The sequence below is a fragment of the Moschus berezovskii genome, chromosome 24 (assembly GCF_049115385.1).
Source record: "Moschus berezovskii isolate FMDL1 chromosome 24, NW_MosBer_1.0, whole genome shotgun sequence".
NCBI classification, from domain to species: domain Eukaryota; kingdom Metazoa; phylum Chordata; class Mammalia; order Artiodactyla; family Moschidae; genus Moschus; species Moschus berezovskii.
In genome coordinates, this window is record NC_142483.1 from 55,902,119 (window position 1) to 55,927,418 (window position 25,300).

Below are 25,300 nucleotides of genomic sequence, written 5' to 3' on the forward strand. Positions count from 1 at the left end.
GATGGTCAAAAATCTGCCTGCAATGCAGGAGACACAGATTTGATCCCTGGGTCAGGAAGATCCCCTAGAGAAGGGAATGGCAACCCACTCCAGTATTCTTGCCTGGAGAATTTGGTGGACAGAGGAGCCTGGCGGCCTACAGTCCATGGGGTTGCAAAGAGTCGGACATGACTGAGCGACTAACACTTTCACATTTTTCAGTGTCAATCTTTCTTTTCAAATTATTCCTTTTTTAAAAAATTTGTTTGTATATGTTTATTGATTTTTAAGTTAAAAAAATTGAAATATGGTTGATTTACAATGTTCAGGTGTATAAGAAAGTGATTCAGTTATATACATATGTTCAGTTCAGTTCAGTTCAGTCGCTCAGTCGTGTCCGACTCTCCGCGACCCCATAAATCACAGCATGCCAGGCCTCCCTATCCATCACCAACTCCCTGAGTTCACTCAAACTCATGTCCACAGAGTCGGTGATACCATCCAGCCATCTCATTCTCGGTCATCCCCTTCTCCTCCCGCCCCCAACCTTTCCCAGCATCAGAGTCTTTTCCAGTGAGTCAACTCGTCGCATGAAGTGGCCAAAGTATTGCAGTTTCAGCTTTAGCATCAGTCCTTCCAATGAACACCCAGGATCGATCTCCCTTAGAATGGACTGGTTGGATCTCCTTGCGGTACAAGGGACTCTCAAGAGTCTTCTCCAACACCACAGTTCAAAAGCATCAGTTCTTCAGCGATCAGCTTTCTTCACAGTCCAACTCTCACATCCATACATGACCACGGGAAAGACCATAGCCTTGACTAGACGGACCTTTGTTGGCAAAGTAATGTCTCTGCTTTTTAATAGACTATCAAGGTTGGTCATAACTTTCCTTCCAAGGAGTAAGCGTCTTTTAATTTCATGGCTGCAATCAGCATCCTCAGTGATTTTGGAGCCCCCAAAAATAAAGTCTGACACTGTTTCCACTGTTTCCCCATCTATTTCCCATGAAGTCATGGGACCAGATGCCATGATCTTTGTTTTCTGAATGTTGAGCTTCAAGCCAACCTTTTCACTCTCCTCTTTCACTTTCATCAAGAGGCTTAATATTCTGTTTCAGATATTTTACTGAAAGGTTATTCTTTTCTTTACTATAGATTATTCTTTTCTACTTAGGTTATTACAAGATATTGAATAGTTTCCTGTGCTGTACAGTAGGTCCTTATTTGATCTATTTTATAGGTAGTAGAGTGTATCTGCTAATCCCCAGCTCGTTTTTTTAGGACTGATTCTTGAGGCTTCCTTTTGTTTTGTTTTTTTCCTTTCAATCTCAAAGACAATATAGTAAGTGTTATTTTGGGAAAAAAGGAAGACAAAAATACTCACCCTCAATCTCACCAAATTATCATGCTTCTCAGTTTTTTTTTCTGTTTATATCTGGTCCTTTTTATAGTAGATTATTACTCAAGAACATGTCCCCGCTCACCTCCACTTCTGTGGGGAGAAGTATGCTTTCCTCCATAGATGATGTTGGACCTGGCCCTGTGACTTACTTTGGTCTCATGGGGTGTCAAGTGTACTTTCTTATCCCCTTATTTTGCTCAGTCATGTGATTTAATTTGCTGTTGTTTTGGCTGTGCCATGTGAGATCTTAGTTCCCTAACTAGAGACCAAACTCCTGCCCACTCCAGTGGCAGAGTGGAGTCTTAACCACTGGACTTCGAGAAGTCCCTGATTTGCTTTGACAATGGAATGATGTGAGCAGAGGCTTAAAGTATACTTGTGCTGCTGGACTTGCCCTCTTGTACCACTGTCATTGCCATGGAAAATGCTCCTTCAGCCTGGGCCCCAGGACAGACATGTGTGGAGTAGACCTGAGTTCAGCCTACTTCAGGGGCAAAAACCCAGCTGAACCACAGCAAAGTCACCCAGGCAAGCCTGGTCTGAAAACATAGATCTGTAGTTAACTAGCAGACATGTGAGGAATAAGTACTTGTTGTTTGTATGCAGCAATACCTGACTGATGCACTTAAACAATGTGAATGTAATTTGACATAGGCTCAACCAGAACTGCATTTCGCTTTAATTCATTCTGTATTATCTGATAGCTGGGTTTCTCTATGTTGTCATGAAGTTTTGATAATTTTTGACTAGTAACAGAATACTTTATCATATTTATTTAGAAAATAATAACATAGTAATATGTATTTATATCTTGGGGACTTGTGTCAGGTACAGTGTCTGGTGTACATTTAGTCCTTTCGGCAGTCCTGGGAGGTGAATCTGATTCACCATTCCGTCATCTCAGAGCTAGAGGTGTCACGACACACACTGAAGATTGTGGACACTGGAGCCAGGCTGCTGGGTTCAAATCCTGATTCTGTCACTTCTGAGCTGTGACCTTGGGAAAATCACTTAAAAGCTTTTGACTCAGTTTCCTCACCTGTAAAGATGATCATAACAAAAGGATCTACTTTATTGAGTTGCAGCTATGAAATTATAATGAGTTAATATACGTAAATGTTTAGACTAGTGTCTGGCCTATAGAATTGATGTTAGGTGTTATAGTAGTTGAGGAAGCTGAATTTCAGGGAGGGTAATAAATTATAGTAAATCAACTATGTTACCTTGCTGTATGCAGGTCAGGAAGCAACAGTTAGAACTGGACATGGAATAACAGACTGGTTCCAAATAGGAAAAGCAGTACATCAAGGCTGTATATTGTCACTTGCTTATTTAACTTCTATGCAGAGTAAATCATGAGAAATGCTGGGCTGGAGGAAGCACAAGCTGGAATCAAGATTGCCGGGAGAAATATCAATAACCTCAGATATGCAGATGACACCACCCTTATGGCAGAAAGTGAAGAAGAACTAAAGAGCCTCTTAATCAAAGTGAAAGAAGAGAGTGAAAAAGTTGGCTTAAAGCTCAACATTCAGAAAACAAAGATCATGGCATCTGGTCCCATCACTTCATGGCAGATAGATGGGCAAACAGTGGAAACAGTGGCTGACTTTATTTTTGGGGGCTCCAAAATCACTGCAGATGGTGATTTCAGCCATGAAATTAAAAGACACTTACTCCTTGGAAGGAAAGTTATAACCAACCTAGATAGCATATTAAAAGCAGAGACATTACTTTGCCAGAAAAGGTCCGTCTAGTCAAGGCTATGGTTTTTCCCGTGGTCATGTATGGATGTGAGAGTTGGACTATAAATAAAGCTGAGCACCGAAGAATTGATGCTTTTGAAGTGTGGTGTTGGAGAAGACTCTTGAGAGTCCCTTGGACTGCAAGGAGACCCAGCCAGTCCATCCTAAAGGAGATCAGTCCTGGGTGTTCATTGGAAGGACTGATGTTGAAGCTGAAATTCCAATCCTTTGGCCACCTAATGCGAAGAGCTGACTCATTTGAAAAGACCCTGATGCTGGGAAAGATTGAGGGCAGGAGGAGAAGGGGACGACAGAGGATGAGATGGTTGGATGGCATCATTGACTCGATGGACATGGGTTTGGGTGGACTCCGGGAGTTGGTGATGAACAGGTAGGCCTGGCATGCTGCAGTTCATGGGGTCGCAAAGAGTTGGACATGACTGAGTGACTGAACTGACCTTGCTAGGATACTTTAATGGTTCCCACATATTGGGAAAGTATTTGGATTTTCAGGGTTTTTGTTTTTTTCCCCTGGAAATCATAAAATCAAAATGCACAGGAAAATAAGCTGCCTTGACAAATGTTGATGGTGAACTGTTCAGCACTGCCCAAGGATGCACGGACTCTTGGTTAACAGACGTTGGGTATTAAGGTTCCACTGTCAAGTCCAAACTTAGGCAGAGACAGAAAGGCTTCAGAGAGCCTGATACTCGACTGAGAGTCAAAAGGTGGTAAGAGGGAGGGGTAGAACATCTTGGGTTTCACAACTCCAACCCCAGGGGTTTCTCATGGTGCCACGCTGTTTCTCTAGAAACAATAATTGTTCATTTAAAGACAGAGGGAACGATCCATTGAAGATTAATTTTGCTGTTTAGCAGGGTGACCCACTTAAAACCTAGCTTGGATTTTATTTTTTACAGCAAGACACATTGAAGGTTTCCCTGGCTTATGTTTGGGTTATAGAATAAAAGGTGAGGAAGGGAAATTATTCCTCCTCCATCACGAATAAAATGTCCTCTTTATCCCCCAGCCTCTTGGTGGGAGTCTGGTCTCCCTTTCGGTGTTACTGTTTCCTGTTGTTTTGAAAGCAGAAAGCCAGCAATGCTATCTAGGGTCAACGTGGTGAAGCTGCCTGGCGGGGCTCACTGTTTTGAGGGTCTGAATTCTTACGTCACTGCCCCAGTGTCCTACTGACCAGAAAGGGGGATAAAGGAGATCTTTAATACATACAGTGTTGAAAAGGGAGGTGGCGATGCCAGGTGTATGGCTGTGGGATCCACATAAGAGGAAAATGGAATAAATAGTGGTTCTACTTGGCAAAACCTGGGTTCCTGAACGCATTTCTGATCTGATTCCCCTGGCTGAAGTCCCAGTAGAAATAGCTCTTGTGGGAAGGACAGGACCAGGAGCCTCGGGCCCTGGATACTAAGTGAGAGGCCCCTGGAGCTGGCCTTGCAGTACAAAGAGTGGAGATATCCTCTGTCCCAGCACAGTGGCTGCCGTGCTCGGAGCTGGACCGAGCCTGCGGTTGGCATCACCACCAATGACCCAGAAACATCGTTGGCCCTAGAGCACCACAAGGCCACGAACGGAGCAAAGACAGCGTGGTACTAGAAGACAGGGTAGATCCCAGTGGTCTCCTAGTCGATGGGGAAGTTGGGCTGACTCTTTTCTCCTAAGAGCTGTGATTTTGAGGTTTGCATTTTGTGTAATAGTTCCTGGGGAGGCAGGTTCCCCAGTGGGAAGATAACTGGTATAACTTCCAATATGGCAGCAGTCGGGGAGGAAACAGAAAGCGGGGCAAGAGCCTGGTCCTCTTCTGAATTGACCTGAATGTAAGGGAGAGGGAACATCTTTGCACAACAGTGCCATCAAGCTCCCCAAAGCAGGTAATCAAAGCCCCTAGAAGTTAAGAGAACATTAGCAATGTCCTCATTTTTCAGAAAGGAAAAAAAAAAAAATCTAGCATGCTTTCTTCTGATCGACCCACAGTGTTTCCTCCACAGCCCCAGGAAAGCAACGGCCTGAGCAAAGGAGATGAAATTTTAAGTGTGAATTGCTTTTATATTCAGATGAAAACTACTAAACCCGGTTCATGTTGCAAAATATGACCAAACATACAGAATATTTAATGACATGGAAAGATGTTCCCCACATAGGGCCTCATGAAAAAGCAGGTCCATTACTGGATTTTCAGGGTGATCTCCTTTCGCAGCACTAGATAGATAGGTCTCTGCCGAGGGAAAAGTCAGAAAGATGTATTCCAACGTGCTTCCTGTGCTTTCTCTCTGGTGCAATAATGGGTGCTTTTTATTTCTGCATTCTGCTTGTCTGCACTGTTTGAATATTTTGATGATAAATAGGTATTGCTTTTGTAGTAAGAAACAAGTGCAACATAGGTTTTTATTTTTAAAAACTGAGAGCAAATCTAAACAACAACAAGAAGCCCTGCCGCCTTTGTGTTCAGGACGGCGGAGATGGCGGAGCTCTTTCATCTTTTGGGGGTGTGGATGTCAGGGCTGGAGGACAATGACTCAAAGGCGGTGGAAACGCAGCCTGCGGAATAAGTTTCAAACAGGAAAGTGCTTGTGGGTGACCCCTGAGGTCAGCTGCAGAGCTTACTGCAGATTCCACCAAGAGAGCAAGAGGATCCAAAAAGGCATAGGGTGGGGTCGGTTGGGCGGGCGTGTCCCAGTTTAAACAAAACAGCTTTGATGTGGGTCCCAGTGGGCTGGCACGGGAAAGAGGGGGCCTGCTTTCTCCCCCAGCCATTAGGGAGTCATAAACATCTATCTCCAAAGGGAAGATCCATCAGCTCTGCATCAACCACAAAGGAAAGATTTACAGGTAATTTTCCCCTCCCAGTACAGAAGTATGATTAAGCATATGCTTGGAAGGTTTTTGTTTTTCTCTTTCTCACACTGTAAATAGAGATGCTTTGTTTTTCTCTCGTTCTGGTGATGTTTATAATGAGTTTTACAGACACAGACTGATGTTTGCTGCTTACAATGTGCTCTCCTTACATCTGTCAGGAGGGTGAGGCATATGGACTCTGCTGTTCCCCACTCTTGAGATGATGGAGAGCAGCTGAGGTGCAGGGTTCTGGGTGTGCTGGAGATCTACCTGCTGGCCCTAAATTCCTGCAGAGCACACAGTATGTCCTTCGAGGCCCAGGCGACACGACCTCAGGGAGGTGTGGCTCATGGGGGTGGTGGTGGGGAGAAATACACCTAGCCCCGTATTGTGGATCAGTTGCCTAAAGGAATACCTTGGGAGGTGATGGGGTTCATTTGAAGGCCAAACTTCTTGAAAGCCCTTTCATTAAGCAGAGGAGCGCCAAGACCTTGACCTGAAGTCAAACATTTGTTGGTTCAGATCCACGCTCTGCTGTAGACTGGTTGTGTGATCTTAGAAAGTGTAAGAAGTTTCCTGGAGACATTTTAAAAATTGATCCACAATAGATTTATAGTGTTGTGTTAGTTGTGAAATCTCAGAAATGTGTCTCGGGGGAATCTAGTTGTTTATGTCTCAGCAGACCAAGAGGTAAAGTGATAGATAAGAAGTGATTTATTAGAATAGGATGCTTGTGAGACTTACAAGTAGGTGGGCAAAGAAGTACCTTGCCAAGAACTTAGTGGGCTACACTTTTGTAATCAAAGGAAAAGTGGGGAAGGGGAGAAGACATCTTCTTCCTCCTTCTTGAGTAGATGTCACGTTTCCATCACCAACTCCTCCTCCATGTCAGGTGGTCAGGTTGGGATTGTCACGGTGCAGTGGAAACAACCAAAAGGGCAGTAATGTATACTAAAGTATGGTAAAGGATCTCAGGTTTTAGTATAAGGTCATGTTTGCCTATATTTTTGTCTTTAGTGTGCATAGAGGAGCATGTCCTAGGAATCAGTAACTTACTGACATCAGTGGGCAGGATGTACCGTTGTTGGGGGTGCATGTCCCATGCTTCCATTGCATGGGTTTGTTGCTAAGTAAGCCCACTTGGTTTTGTGGTTAAGCAAACCTGCTTTGAGTGATGTTTAATTTAGAAGACTCTCCCATACTTTTTTCTCTGCTTACAATCCCCTAGTGACATTAGCTATTTAATCACCTACCTTGTGTCTTTACTCTGTCCTTATCAGTTTCAAGTGTTCAGGTGTAGAGCAATGTAACACACACACACACACACACACGTGTGTGTGTGTGCATATATACTCTTTTTCAGATTCTTTTCCATTCTAGGTTATTACAAGATCTTGAATATAGTTCCCTTTGCTACAGAGTAGGTCCTGTCATTTATCTATTTTATATATAGTTAGTGTGGATCTACTGATCCCAAACTCCTAGTTTATCTCCCGCTACCCTTTTCCCTTTGATAACCATAAGCTTGTTTTCTAAGTCTGTGAATCTCTTTCTGTTTTGTAAGTAAGTTCATCTGTATCATTTTTTTTTGGATTCCATATATAAATGATGTCATATGATGTTTGTCTTTCTCCATCGGACTTACTTCACCTACTTCAGCATGATAATCTCTAGGTCCATCCTTGTTACGGCAAATGGCATCACTTCATTCCTTTTCATGGCTGAGTAATATTCCATTTTGTAAATGTGCCACAGCTTCTTTATCCATTCATCTACTGAAGGCTTAACTTTTGAACTCTGTGCACCAGGATGGCAGCCTTCTTGCACTGGAGGTGGTACACGGTGCGCAAACGCGAAGCCCTGTCAGTGCTTCAGTGGAGGTGCTGCTGGTGACTCCAGCACCCCAGAGTGAGGTGCCAGTGAGGCCACCCAAGCAGGACGAGCAAGGAGGTACAAATCCCACCTGAGCACCTACTCTGGAGAGCGTGCTGAGGAGCCTGTGCACCTCCCTCAGAACCTCATGGGTGAAACATACGGGTCAGAGTCCATTACATATATTTTTAATACTGTTTGCTAATGTCATGGCAGAAAATGAAATCTTGTCATTTGAGTTGCATTAGCAACTTTGATTATTGTAAAATGTAACATTTATTAGCATGTTTATTGACCATTTGTATTTCTCCCTTTGGCTCTTGACCTCTTCATGGTCTCCAATTTTTCCATTAGCCTCTCTCAGACCAGTTAAATTTAACTGTGTGTTTTAATGTGCCCCAGTCTTCAAAAGAAGAGACACAGTTCAGAACAGCACTGACTTCCAGCTCAGTAGAAAAGCATCCTGGGGAGCCCCACACTTCCCCTTCCCACAGGGAAATCAGAGCCTGTGTTCTCTCCTCTCCCTCTAGACTCTTTTCAGGTTTAACAAAACAACACGAGGTGGAAGAAATCAACAGTCAAGGACAGAAAATGCTGAAGAAAAAAGGCAAAACCTGTGATGGAAAAATACCCCTTGTACCTACAGATCTTCAAGAAGGGAAAATGAGCTGCGTATAGGATGGGCCTGTCTTGTTGCCATGTGGCTCCAGGAGCAGAAAGGGATGGATTCCCGTAATTCTGCAGACAGGGTAGGACCCCAGAAACAACTGCTTCCACCTTTTAAGTGTAAGCTATTTGTACCCCCCCTCCCCCCAGCAAGGCATCAAGGGGTTTCCCTGGTGGCTTAGATGGTAAAGAATCTGCCTGCAATGCAGGAGACCTGGGTTCAATCCCTGGGTTGGGAAGATCCCCTGGAGAAGGAAAGCAACCCACTCCAGTGTTCTCGCCTGGAGACTCCCCGTGGACGGAGGAGCCCGGCAGGCTACAGTCCACAGGGTCGCAGAGTCAGACACGACTGAGCAACTAAACACACACAGCACCCAGCACAAGACATCAGGAAACAATTTCAGCATGGTCAACAGCATTCTCAGGTCCTGACTCAACATTTTCAGAGAAAGGTCTTAAACTGTTTTGTCATCAAAGCAAACTCAATCCATCTCTCAACAGAGGATGGAAGAGCTGTGTGGCTACAGAGCTTTACAAAGGAGACCTAGGGTTTGAAGAATCCTGTAAAACAAAATGTCTGTTCCCCTCACCATTTCTCACTTTCAGAGAATTTCTGAGGCTCATGTAATGAAGGTCAAGGGAACAAAAACTAACTCACTGTCTTCCCTTGGTTCAGTCAATATGATATGAGGGGTGGGTAGGAGAAGCCACACTATTTTACCTTTTGTCCCACAAAGTCTTTGAAATTCCCAAATCTTTCAAAATTCTCCCAGCCCAACATAGATGACCTTATTTTACCGTATTTTACCTTTTGTCCCACAAAGTCTTTGAAATTCCCAAATCTTTCAAAATTCTCCAAGCCCAACATAGATGACCACTTTCTTGAACACTCGTGAAGTGACAGTGAAGCCCTAGTGTTAGTCACTCGGTCGTGTCCAGCTCTTTGTGATCCCATGGGCTATAGCCTGCCAGGCTCCTCTGTCCATGGAATTCTCCAGGCGTGAACACTAGTACTCTCCAATAAATTAAGGTTGCAAGAAAGAAACCAGAATCCTTGGCATTTTGTACAGTGGCTATTTTGGGAAGCTTTTTGGAGCCTGTTTCCATGAGCTCTGATTCCAGAAAATAATCAGCAGCAAATGGAAGTACTGCAGGAAAACCTGGGGGACACTGGGCAATGTCCATGGGCCATTAACGAGGAACAGTTTCTTGGAAAAATGGAGCCAGCATCTTGTACCAGGTGCTTGACTTCTGGTTGGGTGCTTGGAAGAGATAAAATTAAAATTTGGTTTTCCTAGAGAGGGAGAGTCCCTATCACATAAGGAAGAAGGAATAGGCTATTTCCGAGATCTCTCTGCAGTCATGCCTGTTCAGCTGCTCACCAAGCCACACTGTGTTGGGTCAAACAGTTTTGCAAGTGTCTATGTTGATTGTGGCTGCCATAACAAACATCATAGACTGGGTGGCTTAAACGATAGGAATTTGTTTTCTTACTATTATGGAAGCTGGAAGTCCAAGGTCAGAGTGCCAGCATGGTTGGGTTCCCACGAGAGCCCCCTTTTGGGTTTGATAGCTGTCTTCTCACTGTGCCCCCAAATGGAAGAGAGAGGTCGAGGGGAGAGAAGGAGGAAGGGAGGGAGGCAGGTGGGGAGAGAGGGAGGGAGGGAGGTGGGGAGAGAGGAGGGAGGGAGGGAGAGAGCAGAGGGAGGAAGGGAGAGAAGGAGGGAGAGAGAGAGCAGGGAGGGAGGGGAGTGGGGGGAGGGGAGAGGGAGAGAGAGAGGGGGAGGGGAGAGGGAGAGAGAGAGGGAGAGAGGGGGGTGAGGTGGGGAGGGAGGGAGAGAGAGGGAGGGAGGGCGGGCTGATGTGTCTCTTCTTATAAGGGCACTAATCCCATCATGAGGCCCCACCCTCATGACCTCAGTTAACCTAATCACCTCCCTAAGGCCCCACCTCCAAATACTAACACACTGGGGGTTAGGGCTTCAGCACGAATTCAACATGAAATTTTGTCCAGGGTGGGACACAATTTCACAGTCCACAGCAGTGAAGTTGATGAAAACAGCGTTGAAGTCCTGATGTATCAATCGTTTTCCTTTGGGGGCCTTGCTCCTCTTCCTGTCCCATCTCTATGCCCACCATGTCTTGACTCCCCATGTGCAAGGTATGCCCTGAGGGAGAGATACTCTTCTGTACCTTGCCAGCTGAGACAAGAAGCTGCAGCGGTGGTGTATCTCCTCATCATAAAAGTGATGCTGGCTCTAATTTTCTAAGCTGTTACTATTTCTTTAGCATGCCTCATGGCCCACCATGTTTCTGTGCCTTGAACCAAGCCAATCTCTCTGGTGAACAAGATGACAACGTCTTCCAGCCCATCTTAGGAACCATTGGACCAGAAGAGAACAATTTTTTTTTCTTGGCAAATGCTCAAGTAATACATATTAAAAATTTTGTGTGCGTATGTGCATGCTAAGTCACTTCTGTGTTGTCCGACTCTTTGCACTCCTATGGACTGTAGCCTACCAGGCTCCTCTGTCCATGGGATTCTCCAGGCAAGAATACTGGAATGGGTTTCCATGCACTCTGTCAGGGGATCTTGCCAACCCAGGGATCGAACCCATGTCTCTTGAGTCTCTAGCATTGCCACCTGGGAAGCCAAAAGGTTTTGTGAATCGTAACTAATCAATTCTGTCATCACACCATGATAGCAGCCATAGAGAGTATGTAAATGATTACAGTATAGCTGTTTTCCAATAAAACATTATTAAGGAAAAAAATAGGCTGTGGGCCAATCAGACCCAAGGCTCCTATTCTCCAACCTTGACTCCCTCTTACCCTCTGTCCTGCTTTGTCTCTGCTCCCTCCTCTCCAACACTGAATGGTTAAGTATTTTTTTGATTGCCTTCATCTCCTCTGTTCTCATGACTTTGCCTCTACCTTTAGATCTTACACGTCTTCTGGTGGTAGTGGTTTGGATGGCCCCTTATCTGAGTGAACCCATGATGGGATGAGAGCTGGCCCCTTGTCTGTGCGAGACAAAGGTCAGTCAGATAGAACAAGGCAATGACTGCGTGGTTTTCTCTCTGCTTTGGACTATTTCAGGAACTTGGATGCCCTTTGCAGTGCATTCCATCCCTGGGAGCCCACATTGATCTGGCAGCCCACAGATCAATGGCCATCAGTCTAGTCCTGGTTGCCAGGCACCTGTAGCTATGGTAATCTGCCAGACATCTCAATTTAGATCTTGATTGTAAGAATCTCTGGGAGAGGAAGAAGATGACAGGTTTCTAATAAGCTAATTTACTCACTGAGCAAGATTAACCATGGTGGCTGGATACCCCAGTCTCAGAAAGACAGAGAGCCTTGCTCCACACGTCAGCCAAGCTCCTGAGGGGTCTGTTGAGTGATGAGCAGTCTGACAGGTGTTACTTCTTCCATAAGGAACTTCACTCCTGGAGCTCCATCCATCACTATTTCTAAGGTCCTAGGCACCATGGTCCTTTGTACCTAGGTGGCTCCCCCTGTTCCCACCTCTGCCCTCTATGGCCACCATATTTCATCTCACTCAAGCAGAGAATGTGATCCTTTGAAATCAAAATGGAGCTTGATCTTTGCTCAAGATCCTGAGGCAGTTCCCCAGAGGAAAAGCCAAAGTCTTGACAAATACTTATAAGGCCCAGATGATCTGACAGCCTCTTCAACTCATTCCTCCTTTTTGATTTTTAAATTTTACTTTATTTTTAGCGGAGTATAGTTGATTTACAATATTGTGTTAGTTTCAGTTATACAGCAAAGTGATTCAGGTGATTTTTTTTTCAGAATTTTTCCATTATAGATTATTACAAGATATTGAGTATAGTTCCCTGTGCTGTACAGTAGGTTACCTATTTTATATATAGTAGTGTGTATATGTTAATCCCAAATTCCTAATTTATTCCCCCCACCTTTTCCCTTTGTGTGTTAATCACTCATTTGTGTCTGACTCTTTGGGACCCAAGGACTATAGACTGCTAGGCTCTTCTATCCATGGAGTGGGTAACCATTCCCTTCTACAGGGGATCTACCTGACCCAGAGATCAAACCTGGGTCTCTTGCATTGCAGGCAGACTCTACCACCTGAACCACCAGGGAAGCCCTCCTTTTCCCTGAGGTAACCATAAATTTGTTTACTAAGTCTGTGGAGAAGGCAATGGCAAGCCACTCCAGTAATCTTGCCTAGAAAATCGCATGGACAGAGGAGCCTGGTGGGCTGCAGTCCATGGGGTCGCTACTAGTTGGACACGACTGAGCAACTTCACTTTCACTTTTCACTTTCACACATTGGAGAAGGAAATAGCAACCCACTCCAGTGTTCTTGCCTGGAGAATCCCAGGGACGGCGGAGCAGCAGCAGCAGCAAGTCTGTGAATCTCTTTCTGTTTTGTAAATAAGTTCATTTGTGTCATTTGTTTTAGAGTCTCCATGTAAGTGACAGCATATGGTATTTGTCTTCTCTGACTTTGCTGGGTGCGATCATCTCTAGGTCCATCCATATTGCTGCAGATCCACCCACTCCTCTTGCAGCTTCATCACTCTCCTCGCTGCTGGCTCCACAGCGGCCACATTCTACTCCACTTTACTCAAACTCATCAGTCAAGTTCTTTCCACCCTCTGCAAGATTTGTCCTTTGCTACTTTCAGGTCTCCATTCAAATATCACCTTATCAGTGAAGCCTTCCCAACTCCCTTACTTGAATTAACACCCTCCCCTACTCCTCTGTCACTTTCTGAGCCTCTCATCCTGATGGATTTTTCTCCAGTGAACTTATACTAGCATACTGTATATTTCCTTATTTATCCATGCATTATCTCACTTGTCCACTAGAATGCAAAACTCCAGGAGGGTGAGGAAGTAATCTACTTGATTTAAAATTGTATCTCCAGGACCTACAACATTTAAGATTAAATTAGAACATTAAATTTAAAATTTTATCTCCAGGACCTGTTATTTGATACATAACAAGTCCATATACACATAAATACATATGTGTGTCTGTGTATATACATCCACATATATCTATAATATATATAGGGTTGGACAGAAAGTTCATTTGGGATTTTCCATATTATCTTACAGAAAAACATGAATGAACTTTTTGGCCAGCCTAATGTGTGTGTGTGTATGTGTGCGTGCGTGCATGTGTGTGTGCGCACACATGTGTGTATTTCAGTGAGTGAGTGGGTGAATTCATGACTGATCAAAGTAACCTGTGGATTTTCTCTATGTCCCGTAAGTTTTTCTCTTAATAAATGGTTCACATGTGTGGATGCATCCTTTTTTAGGTAGATAGAAAGGCATTGGGACCATATAAAACTATAGGATCATTAGTTCTGGTGAGAGAGACAGAATAAATGACTTCCTATCCAGACAGGATCTAGTTTTTATTTTTTTCAGGATCTAGTTTTGTTTGGAGATTGTAAATCCTGGAGTAAGGTTCTTTCATATAACTGTGTTTTTTACACTGCACTATATTTTACCTTAATTCTTTGCTCACAGACATGAATAAAATACTTATTAAACAGCTATAGGAAGTGAGCTGGGTTAACCTTCCCCAAACTATGCTTCATGGAATATTAAATCTAGAGAGTGTGCTCTGAATCTGGGGACACTGAGCGCATTGCACCCAGCCCAGTTTCTTTCAAAATGTCTACCATTCTTGCAATTCTGCGGAATGATCACCTTGTAGGGTCATCATTTCACACCTCCAAGTGCACATGGATTAGTCAAAGCGTACACCAACTTTCGTGCTGAGTGGGATGCTCTGAACATTGAGACAACCATCAAGACCAAAGTGTGGATGAGCTCACCACTGTCAACATCCTGGCCAACCGCAGCAATGAACAGAGACAGGATATCACCTTCGCCTACGAGCGAAGGACCAAGAAGGAGCTTGCATCAGCACTGAAGTCAACCTTGTCTCTGCCACCTGGAGGCAGTGGTTTTGGGCCTATTGAAAACACCTGCTCTGTATGATGTTCCTGAGCTGAAAGCATCCATGAAGGGACTAGGGGTTGATGAGGACCCTCTCATTGAGATCATCTGCTCAAGGACCAACCAGGAGCTGCAGGAAATCAGAGTCTATAAGGAAATGTACAAGACGGGTCTGGAGAGGGACATCGTTTCCAACGTGTCTGGCGACTTCCACAAGCTGATGGTTGCCCTCACAAAGGGTTGAAGAGCAGAGAATGGCTCTGTTGTTGATTTTGAACTGACTGACCAGGACTCCTGCTGTCTCTGTGATGCTGGTGTGGAAAGGAAAGAACCTGATGTTCCCAAGTGTGTCTGCATCATGGCCGAGTGGGGCGTGTGTCCCTTCCTGAAGGCACCAGAGCTGCAGCCCTTACGACATGCTGGTGGGCGCCACGAAGGAGCTCAAAGGCGCCCTGGAGAGTGTTTTCCTGAACCCGGTCCAGTGCATTCAGAACAAGGCCCTGTATTTTGCTGACAGACTGTACGTTTCCATGAATGGCTAGGGCTCTCGTGGTAAGGTCCTGATTAGAGTCCCCCACAGTGACATGGACATGTTGAAAATAAGATCTGATTTCAAGTCAAGTTCGGCAAGTCCCTGCACTACTACATTCAGCAAGACACCAAGGGCGACAGTCAGAAAGCGCTGCTGTACCTGTGTGGTGGGGGTGACTGAGCCCCACAACAGCCCGAGCCTCCAGGATGGCTGCCCCGTGCGCCAGCTAACAGCTCTTCACTGTCAGCTTGGGCTAACAGCCCCTGTGCCCATCCTTGGGAGGATGACATTAACGCTGCCCACCCCACCGTCTCCTTTGTCAGTTTAGAGGCCTGCACATCACCTGACTTTCCCATCTAGTCCCTCTTTATAGCCAAAGAAATGAACATTCCAAGGATTTGGAAGTGAACTCTATGATGTGAAACACTGTATCTTGAGTACTGTGTCTTAAACAGATGAATAAACTGAATTTTTAAAAATTTATTGTTTTTTTAGTTGAAGAATAATTGCTTTACAGAATTTTGTTGTTTTCTGTCAAACCTGAACATGAATCAGCCACAGGGACACATGTATCTCCTCCCTTCTGAACCTGCCTCCCATCTGGCTCCCAATCCCACCCCTCTAGGTTGATACAGAGCCCCAGTTTGAGTTTCCTGAGACAGACAACAAATTCCTGTTGGTTATCTGTTTTATGTATGGTAAGTGTCCACGTCACTCTCTCCACACGTCTCACCCTCCCCTCCCCTCTCCCCGCGTCCATAAGCCTATTCTCTATGTCTGTTTCTCCACTGCTGCCCTGCAGATAAATTCTTCAGAACCATTTTTCTAGATTCTGTATATATGCGTTAGTATATGATATTTATCTTTCTCTTTCTGACTCACTTCACTCTGTATAATAGGCTCTAGGTTCATCCACCTCATTAGAACTGACTCAAATGAGTACCTTTTTGTGGCAGAGTAGTATTCCATTCTATATACGTACTGCAGCTTCTTTATCCATTCATCTGTCCATGGACATCTAGGTTGCTTCCATGTTCTAGCTATTGTAAACAGAGTTGCAATGAACTTTGAGGCACATGTGTCTTTTTCAGTTTTGGTTTCCTCAGGGTATATGCCTACGAGTGGGATTGCTGGGTCATATGGTGGTTTTATTCCTAGTGTTTTAAGGAGTCTCCATACCATCATCCATAGTGGCTGTATCAATTTACATTCCCACCAACAGTGCAAGAGCGTTCCATTTTCTCCACACCCTCTCCAGCATTTATTGTTTGTAGACTTTTTGATGATGTTCGTTCTGACTAGTGCGAGGTGATATCTCATTGTGGTTTTGATTTGCATTTCTCTAATAATGAGCATTGTTGAGCATCCTTTCATCTGTTTGTTAGCCATCTGTGTGTCTTCTTTGGAGAAATGTCTGTTTAAGTCTTTCTCCCACTTTTTGATTGGGTTGTTTGTTTTTCTGGTATTGAGTTGTATGAGTTGCTTGTATATTTTGGAAATTAATCCTTTGTCAATTGTTTCATTTGCTATTATTTTCTCTCATTCTGAGGATTGTCTTTTCACCTTGCTTATAGTTTCCTTTGCTGTGCAAAAGCTTTTAAGTTTAATCAGGCCCCACTAGTGAATAAACTGAATTTTTACTTAAAAAAAAAAAAATCCAGAGAGCTGTTCTGTGGAAGAAGGGTACTCTTAACATGACTGTTTAGAAAGCCTCAAATTTGTCATAGCTAATAATTACAAAAGCTAACATGGATTGTTGTTAAATTACCTGCAGATTACAAACTGCTCTCTTAAATCCTGTTCACTCTGCACATTAGCATATTAAAGGCTCTGAGAAGTCCTGCATGAAAGAAACCTGCTTAAATTTTCAGCCCAGCTTTTTGCCAAATGTATTTGCTTATACAACCGTTTATTTTTCATCAGGGATACTCATTAACACCTCATGGATCTCTTGTTCTGCAAAACTAGAGTTGGAAAATGCTGCTCTAGATAAGGGAATTAAATAGAAAAGCAAAATTATGGCAAAACAGATTATTGCAAGGAACTAAATAATCATTGACCTTTAGGGTTTTTTAAATTAAGATAGCAATCGGCTGGATGCCAGGAGATAAGAGGTGATAGCATCTTCTTAGACCCAGTGGTATAATCTCCCTTTAATTGTCCAAGAAAATAAAATTGTGTTTCTAAGGATCAATATGTACCCAAGGAGAACTTTTGCATGCTCATGGGATAGATTCATGGTTTCCTAATCGAAACTCTATCCATTTAAAAAATGTTGGTTTCGGTAATTAGGAAGAAATTTTAACACTTTTAGGTTGGATAAAAATTTTGTGACTTTAGAATGTAAATGACATCATCTGAAAGTAAGCTGAAGAAATGTTTGTGTGTGTGCATATGTGTGCGTGTGTGTGCGTGTGTGTGTGTTGTTAGAGCTTCTGGTCAGCAAAGTGATAGCTCTGCTTTTTAATATACCATCTAGGTTTGTCATAGGTTTTCTTCCAAGGAGTAAGCATGTTTTAATTTCGTGGCTGCGGTCAACTGTCCGTAGTGAGTTTCGAGTCCAGAAGGACTCCTAGTTCAGTCCCATGACCAGTGGACATTTGTCCTGGGGACACTGGTACTACTGGAGAGTGGAGTGAGGTGGGCCACCGTCTTCCATCTTCATCAAGTGAAAGTCTTCTCTTGGGAGTCAAATGTTGAACGCAGGCAGGGAGCCGAGAACAGAGACTGAAATGAGAATTGTTCGCTAAAGGAGAAAAAACCTTGTGAATGGGTGTTTCTGTCTTGTCTGTTAGAAAAGGCAGTCTCTTGTTTGCAAAATCTGCATTTCTGTTTCCCAAATGAAGTTTCCCTTAATGGACTTCTATACTGAGACTTAATGATTCTTGCAATGATAATCTGTCACGAGGATTCTTATGGTGATAATATGTTATTTGAGTTTCCTTGAGAAAACACCTATGTTCTTGCTCTGGCGGGGATGTGAGGCAGTCAAACGGAAGAAAAAAAGGTAGGAAAAGAATAGGTACAAATTAGGAACCTAACACCACTTAACTCTTTCGAAAAACCAGTGAAGTGGGAAAATGATTCTGTGCTTCTGTTTCCTCAAATCACCTTGTGTGTATTTTAAAAAGGAAATAAAGTGACTTATGGATCACTGGGGGGAAGTCTGAGCAGAAATATCAAGTCAGAAGCCATAGGGACCTCATTCATCATTCTGTGTGCCAGTGCAGACCCCAGCGAGCCTTGAGCTTTGTGGGGACTTAATTTCGAGGGGACATCAAGCTAGGGAATAACGGGATGGATAAATGGCCAGTTATTCGGAGTGTGTGCTTCTGTTTCTGAGAAACTGGTGTGTTGTACAAAAGAGCTCAGGGTGGGAGTGAGGAACAGGGTTTAAAATAAGAAGCACTTATAGAGACCCTCCTGTGTGCCAGGCACCCTCCTAATGGCTTTATCTATTTTAGCTCATTTGATCCTCACAACAACCACAGGGGAGGCTTTATCCTTATCTTTGTTTTGCAGAGAAGGACATGAAGCAAAGATTACTGATGACTTGCCCAGGATCACACAGCTGGTGGTGGAACCAGGCTGAATCCTGTGCAGGCAGACTCCTGAGTCTGTGCTCTTAATCACTGAAGTGTGCTGTCTCAGAAATAAAGCAAGGGCAAGGGCAAATTGGAGAGGCTGGCCCAGCTGTCCCATCCGTTTAACCTCACTGAGCCTTGGTTTTCCCATTTAGAGAATGGGCACATTCAATGTTCCTACCTCATAGGGCCACTGTGATTATTCATTTCATTAAACAAGCTCGCAATAGCCCAACGTATCTTTAGCTGTAAACGTCCTTAAAAACACCTTCCCAGGTGGCTTTAGTGGTAAAGAATGCTTCTGCCAATGCAGGAGACATAAGGAACTTGGGTTCTATCCCTGAGTTGGGAAGATCCCCTGGAGGAGGACACAGCAACCCACTCCGGTATTCTTGCCTGGAGACTACCATGGACAGAGGAGCCTGGTGGGCTACAGTCCATAGGGTCGCAAAGAGTCGGATACGACTGAAGGGACTTAGCACACATGCATCTTTTAAAATGTGAGCCTGAGGACTTCCCTGGTGGTCTAGTGGGTAACAGTCTGCCTGCCAGTGCAGGGGACCTGGGTTTGAACCCTGGTCCAGGAGCTGAGATCCCACATGCCACAGGGCAGCTGAGCCCACGCACCACAACTGCTGAAGCCCGCACACCCTAGAGCCTGTGCTCTGCAAAATGACAGTAGCTCCTGCTCCACATAACCAGAGAAAGCCCACATGCAGCAAGGGAGACACAGCACAGCAACAAATAAACAAATACACTTTAGAAAAGAAACTTTTATAAAAGAAATGTGAGCCTCGGAAGAAATCTGGATCACTTTTACCTAGTGCTCTTAAAGGGAAAAGATCTAATATTCAGAGCAGTGCTGTCCAACTGGACACTGTGATGACAGAAATGTCCTCTACCGGCACCATCCAACACGGCTCCACACGTGGCGACTGAACACTTGACACATGACTAGCTTTCCAGGAGAAGTGACTTTTAATTTTATTTCATTGTAATTCATTTAAATAGCCAAACAGTGAATTGCCTTGGGATAGGGATGGGGTTGGAGGAGTGGGTAACTGGGGAAGGGCAGAGAGGGATGAGAGAGGATTACAAAGGGCTGAGGCAACCCTGGATGTGATGGCTGAATTCATTCTCTAAGTGTGGCACTAGTTGCATGGGTGTGTGCTTATCCAGTTGCCCACTTGATGTGCAGTTTGTCGTGTTTCATTCATATTTCAGTAAAGCTGTTAAACAACCAAACAGATCCATACAGGATTAATCCAGCTTATGCATGGCTTCCAACAGTGGTTTTTAAATTGAGTTTTGAGGGGAGCCTGTGGTCACTGGGGCTTCTGGGACTGGAGGTTGAGGTGAGGGTAGAGGGGTGCTTGTCAGTTAAGCACACCCTGCAGCTCTGCTTGGAGATGAGTTGCTTGCTGAGCTGTGTGTTCAGTTTTCTGGCTTGCCCTCTCTCCTGAACTCATGGGCTACATGAGAGCAGGGAGTTTGCAGTCTCCATTTCTGTCTCCTTGGTGAGTGCTCGAGAGATTCTTGTTCAGCTGAGATTCTGAAAATAGTACTCCTACGCTCTATTTAGCCAACACTTGTAAGGTACCCACTTTCAGCCAGGGACTGTTCCTATACCTTGATAACAGTAACTTCTTTAATTATTGTTTAAAAAAATTTTTAGAGTATAGTTGCTTTACAGTGTTGTGTTACTTTCTGCTGTACAGCAAAGTGAACCAGTTATACGCATAGGTCTATCCTCTCTTTTTTGGATTTCCTCCCCATTTAGGTCACCACAGAGCTTTGAGTAAAGTTCCCTGTGTTATACAGTTGGTTCTCATTAGTAATCTATTTTATACAGAGTATCAATAGTGTATATATGTCTATCTCAATCTCCCAATTCATTCCATTCCCCCTCCTTTAATTCTTTGACATTTTTTTTGGTAATTAATTTATTTTTTATTGGAGGCAAATTATTTTACAATATTATATTGGTTGGTTTTGCCACACATTGACATGAATTCGCCCCGGGTTTACATAAGTTCCCCCTCCTGAACCCCCCTCCCACCTCCCTCCTCCTTTTATCCTCCCTCTGGGTCATCCCCGCATGCCAGCCCCGAGCATCCTCCCTCCTATGAGGTGTGAGAGCCCAGGAAAGTTTACACCCTCCCTGTGCCTTGAGAGCATGTAATTTGACATTCTTTTTTGAATTACATGCTCTCAAGGCACAGGGAGGGTTAACACTTTCCTGGGCTCTCACACCTCGTAGGAGGGAGGATTCAGATCCACGCTGTCAGCTCAGAATCCATCCTAAGAATACGTCCCCACCACCATTGGGGGAGGGGGCTTTCCAGGGGGTGCAGCAGTAAAGAATCCGCCTGCCAATGTGGAAGACGCAGGAGATGTGGGTTCAGTCCCTGGGTCAGGAGCATCCCCTGGAGAAGGGGGTAGCTCTCTGCCCACTCCAGTATTCTTTCCTGGAGAATCCCATGGGCAGAGGAGCCTCGCAGGCTATAGTCCTTGGGGTTGCAAAGAGTCAGACAAAACTGAGCAGCTGAGCGCACACGCATGCACCCTTGGGTAGAGGCCTTCTGGTGGAACCTTCCTTCCAAATCGAGGATGTTTATTTTTTGGCTGTGCCACAGGGCATGTGGAATCTTAGTCCCTGACCAGGAATCGAAACCACGCCCTCTTCAGTGGAAGCTCAGAATCATAACCATTGAACTGCCAGGCAAGTCCTGGAATTTGGGATTCTTACATTACCGTGTGCCTCTAGAATTCTGGGGATGTCCATGAACTTTTTCCTGGAATAATATTTTTTGTTTCCTTGTTTGTTTTCTGGAATATTACTTCCAATTGCACATGAAAAAAATGCATAGGATGACAAAGGAAACCAATTTTACTGAAATGTGGCTACTGCAATATTAAAAATATCCTATTGTATTCATTTGTGTTATGATAAAGTACATGGCTCTTTATTAACATATGAAACAATAAGAACTAGTGGTGGGCCTAATCTCTACTGTAATTCCCAAACAGTCATCAGTAGGATTTGGAGAGATCATAAAGGGAAATTTGGAGCAATGGAGGGATATTGAAGAGACCTGAGGTTTCTATTTGGGACAAAGTTACAGGTGCTCCTCCTACTGCTCTAGTTGTTGTCTACGTTCATAATAGAAGGGAGTGATAAGTTTCTATCTTTTTTCAGCTGTGCCACACAGGCACAGGGCCTTAGTTTGGTTGTGCAGGCTCTTAGCTCCCCATCCAGAGATCCCACCCACACCCAATGCAGTGGAAGCTCAGAGTCTTAAACACGCGACCGCCAGGGAAGTCCCAGGATTGGTAATAGAAGATAGTAAAAACACAGATGTACATGTTTTTTATCATCCAAATTCACAGACTCCATGAGTAGAAGAATTCCATATGGACCCAGGTCAGGGACACCGGTTCTAGGTGCTCTCGATATGGACTAGCAGCATTGGCATCACCTGGATGCTGCTGAAATACAGGATCTCAACCCTACCCCAGACCCATGTATCCAAATCCACAGTTCAACAAAAATCTTTGAGCTGTCTGTGAGCACACAGAAATTTGACAAGCCATACAAAACAGATGTTTAGTGAGGTCAAAGCAACAGAGAGCTGTGTTCCTGAACAGGACTGAAAAGGTCTGGCTGCAAATTTGTTTTTATTCTTCTCTGTGCCTTTTATAACCTCCTTCCTGCGATGGAAGACAATTGAACCGGGTGGTGACGCTGGGACCATGGCTGCCGCAGACATCTCTCAGTGCTCCCTTGGGGCCAACCCTCAGGGCAAGGGCAAGGGTGTTCTCATCCTCCCCAGGTCATGGGTGGTCCAGGCAGGTTCTGCTCCTTGGAGAGGGGAAGTCGACATTTGTCCACAACTATATCTGGGGCAGTGGACCCTGGTCAGTATGCTTCAGGAGGAAGCCTATTTGGACCTCAGACCCAAGTCCAGTTCCAGGTATTCCAGCATGAAAACAGAAATGGTGTTTGTCTCCCAGCTCTATTTGTTTAATTGGTTCTGAATCTTCTAAAGAAGGATCTGATTAATTAGTGCCCTCAAATTCCAACAATATTGGCTGTTAAAAACTCAAGAGCCAGGACTTCCCTGGTGGTCCAGTAGTTAAGAATTCACCTGCTAAAGCAGGGGATATGGGTTCAATCCCTGGTCCGGGAAGATCTCACATGCTATGGGGCAAGTAAGACTGTGTGCCGGAACTACTGAGCCCTCCCTCTAGAGCCCGCGAGCTGCAGCTACTGAAGACTGCCTGTGCTAAAGCCAGTGTTCTGTAACCAGAGAAGCCACCGCAACTAGAGAGTAGCCCCCACTCTTTGCGACTTGAGAAAGCCTGTGAACAGCAGTGAAGCACTCATGCACCACATCCAAGACCCAGTGCAGCCAAAAATAAATAAGTAGATATTTAAAAAAATGATTAAAAAAAAGAAAGCTCAGCAGCAAATGTACAGAACTCTAAGAATGCATTTTTGTAATAATCTCATTCCTGAATCATTTCTATGGCCCTCCTCTAGTTCTTCCTTTTATTTTCCTCCTTGTTTGAATTTATGTCCTCTTTCTGTAATCTTGTTCTATTTTCTCTATCCTTATAAGCCTCTTTAAATCATTTTTAGAATAAGGTAGGCACATAGACTCGTAAATAAAGATGCAAATATGAAGACAAGTAGATACCCAAGTCTTAGACGCTGAATGTAGGCAAGGCAGTCACATCACCCAACCGCAGTGGCTTCTACCCTCGCTGTTTGTGGAGATCATGGTCTTTGAGCACAATGATAGACCAGAACGGGAGACGGGAGTCAGGCCACTGGGGTCAGTGATCCAGGGCTCCCGACAAATGTAGTCTCTGTGGATCAGTTGGCAGTGTGTTTCTGAAAAAGAGAAAGTTTCTGGTAACCAAGGGCATTTGGGGATAGGCTTTTCATTTGTAAAACTGTCCTCAAAAACATTCTAAAAATAGTCTTTGCTCTCGGGATACGTGGGTGAGTGCAGGTGGCCTCCCTGCTCATTTAGCTGGAATGCTCCAGTGATTTGAAAGCCCAGACCTGAAGCACAGTGGGCAGGCGAGCTGGGCGTCTCTGCTGAATGGGTCCAAATGCTTCCCACTGAGCGAGAACTCGCTGGTCTCAGGTGCTGCGAGATCCAGCTTCCCCTGCCGGTTATACCTGCCTCCCTGGGGGGATGCTCCTCTGTGCCGTGATACAGGTATGGGGCTAGTTACATAGGCTGTGCTTATCCAGTTGTCCACTTCATGTGCAGTTTATTGTATTTTCCAAAGAACAGATGAGGACAGAGGAGATGAAGGCAAATGGTCGAATAATACATGTGAAGGATTTTCCAGGCTCTCAGACTGGTCCTGGGTTCCTTGAACAGTCCACACTCCTTCCATCCTCAAGGGCCTCTGCTCATTCTTTTCCCATTGCCTGGAATCCTTTCCCTGCTTCCTTTCCCAGGCCAGGGCCCATAATTATCCTTTAGGACTTGACCCAAATGTTATTCCCTCTAGAAACCTTTGCTGATGTTTAACCCCATCGGGTCAAGTCCCCCAGAACACCCTTCACTGCCCTTATTGTGGTTTTAGTAAATAACTGTTCGTGTCATCATTTCTTTAGTGTCATTTTCCCTACTGGACCACAGGCTCCTTGGAGCGCAGGCTACCCTCATCTTGTTTATGACCATTTTGTTGCCAGTTAGGCTGGCAGTTGCCTGACACAGAGCAGGGCTCATTGAATAATTTGCTGGATGAATGAATGGAAAAGTGGGAAACAGATTTACAGACACAGCCAAAGCATTGGAAAATATATTTTGTGAGGCAAAATATAAATGTGAAAAGAAGTATATTCATATCATTTAAAAAAAAGATGAAAAAAAATTTAAATGGAAGAAGATGAGTTCCTCTCATTTTTCAGGCTTTTGGAAAGGCCACTGTATGTGAGGCGGACCAGCCATGGGGCTCACAGTGGGAAATGGGCAGCTCTCCTCCTATTTCCAGGAAATCCTTGGCCACAGAGAATAGGTTAAAACTGTAGCAACCGAGGAAAATGTAGATATCAAGAAATTTCTGAATCTCAGGGTAAATGATATTTGAACCAAAAAGACTATATATCCTAGTGATGAGGAGCCAGACTCTGGGTTCAATTCTGACTTTACTACTTATCAGCTCTGTGTCCTTGGGAAAACTACCAAACTTACCTGTGTGTTGCTAAAACAAACAAAGATGAGAATAATGTGACCCACTTCGTGGGCAGGATGGCTCTGCGATTTGTCCCTTAAACCCAGGCACTCCGGGCTGTGAAAGAGGGGGTGGGGTGCTGTTAATAATTCTGTTTGGGTGACAGGAATAAACTGGGCCCCCACCCAGAATCTAAAGTGTGGTCATTGTCCACATAAAGTGTTACAGGAGTTAACGAAACTGTTGTTCAGTCGCTAATTCGTGTCCAACTCTGAAACCCCATTGACCACAGCATGCCAGGCACCTCTGTGCTCCACTGTCTCCTGGAGTTTGCTCAGATTCCCGTCCATTGAGTTGGTGATGCTGTCTAACCATCTCATCTTCTGCCACCACATTCTCCTTTTGCCTTCATCTTTCCCAGCATCAGGGTCTTTTCCAATAAGTCAGTTCTTCACATCAGGTGGCAAAAGTACTGGAGCTTCAGCTTCAGCATCAGTCCTTCC

The 25,300-nt window shown here is 44.4% G+C and overlaps 1 pseudogene; it reads left to right on the forward strand.

Moving 5' to 3' along the window:
• Positions 1-14,192: 14,192 nt before the first annotated feature.
• Positions 14,193-15,387, forward strand: LOC129547555 (annexin A2 pseudogene; annotated as a pseudogene).
• The last annotated feature ends 9,913 nt before the right edge of the window (positions 15,388-25,300 follow it).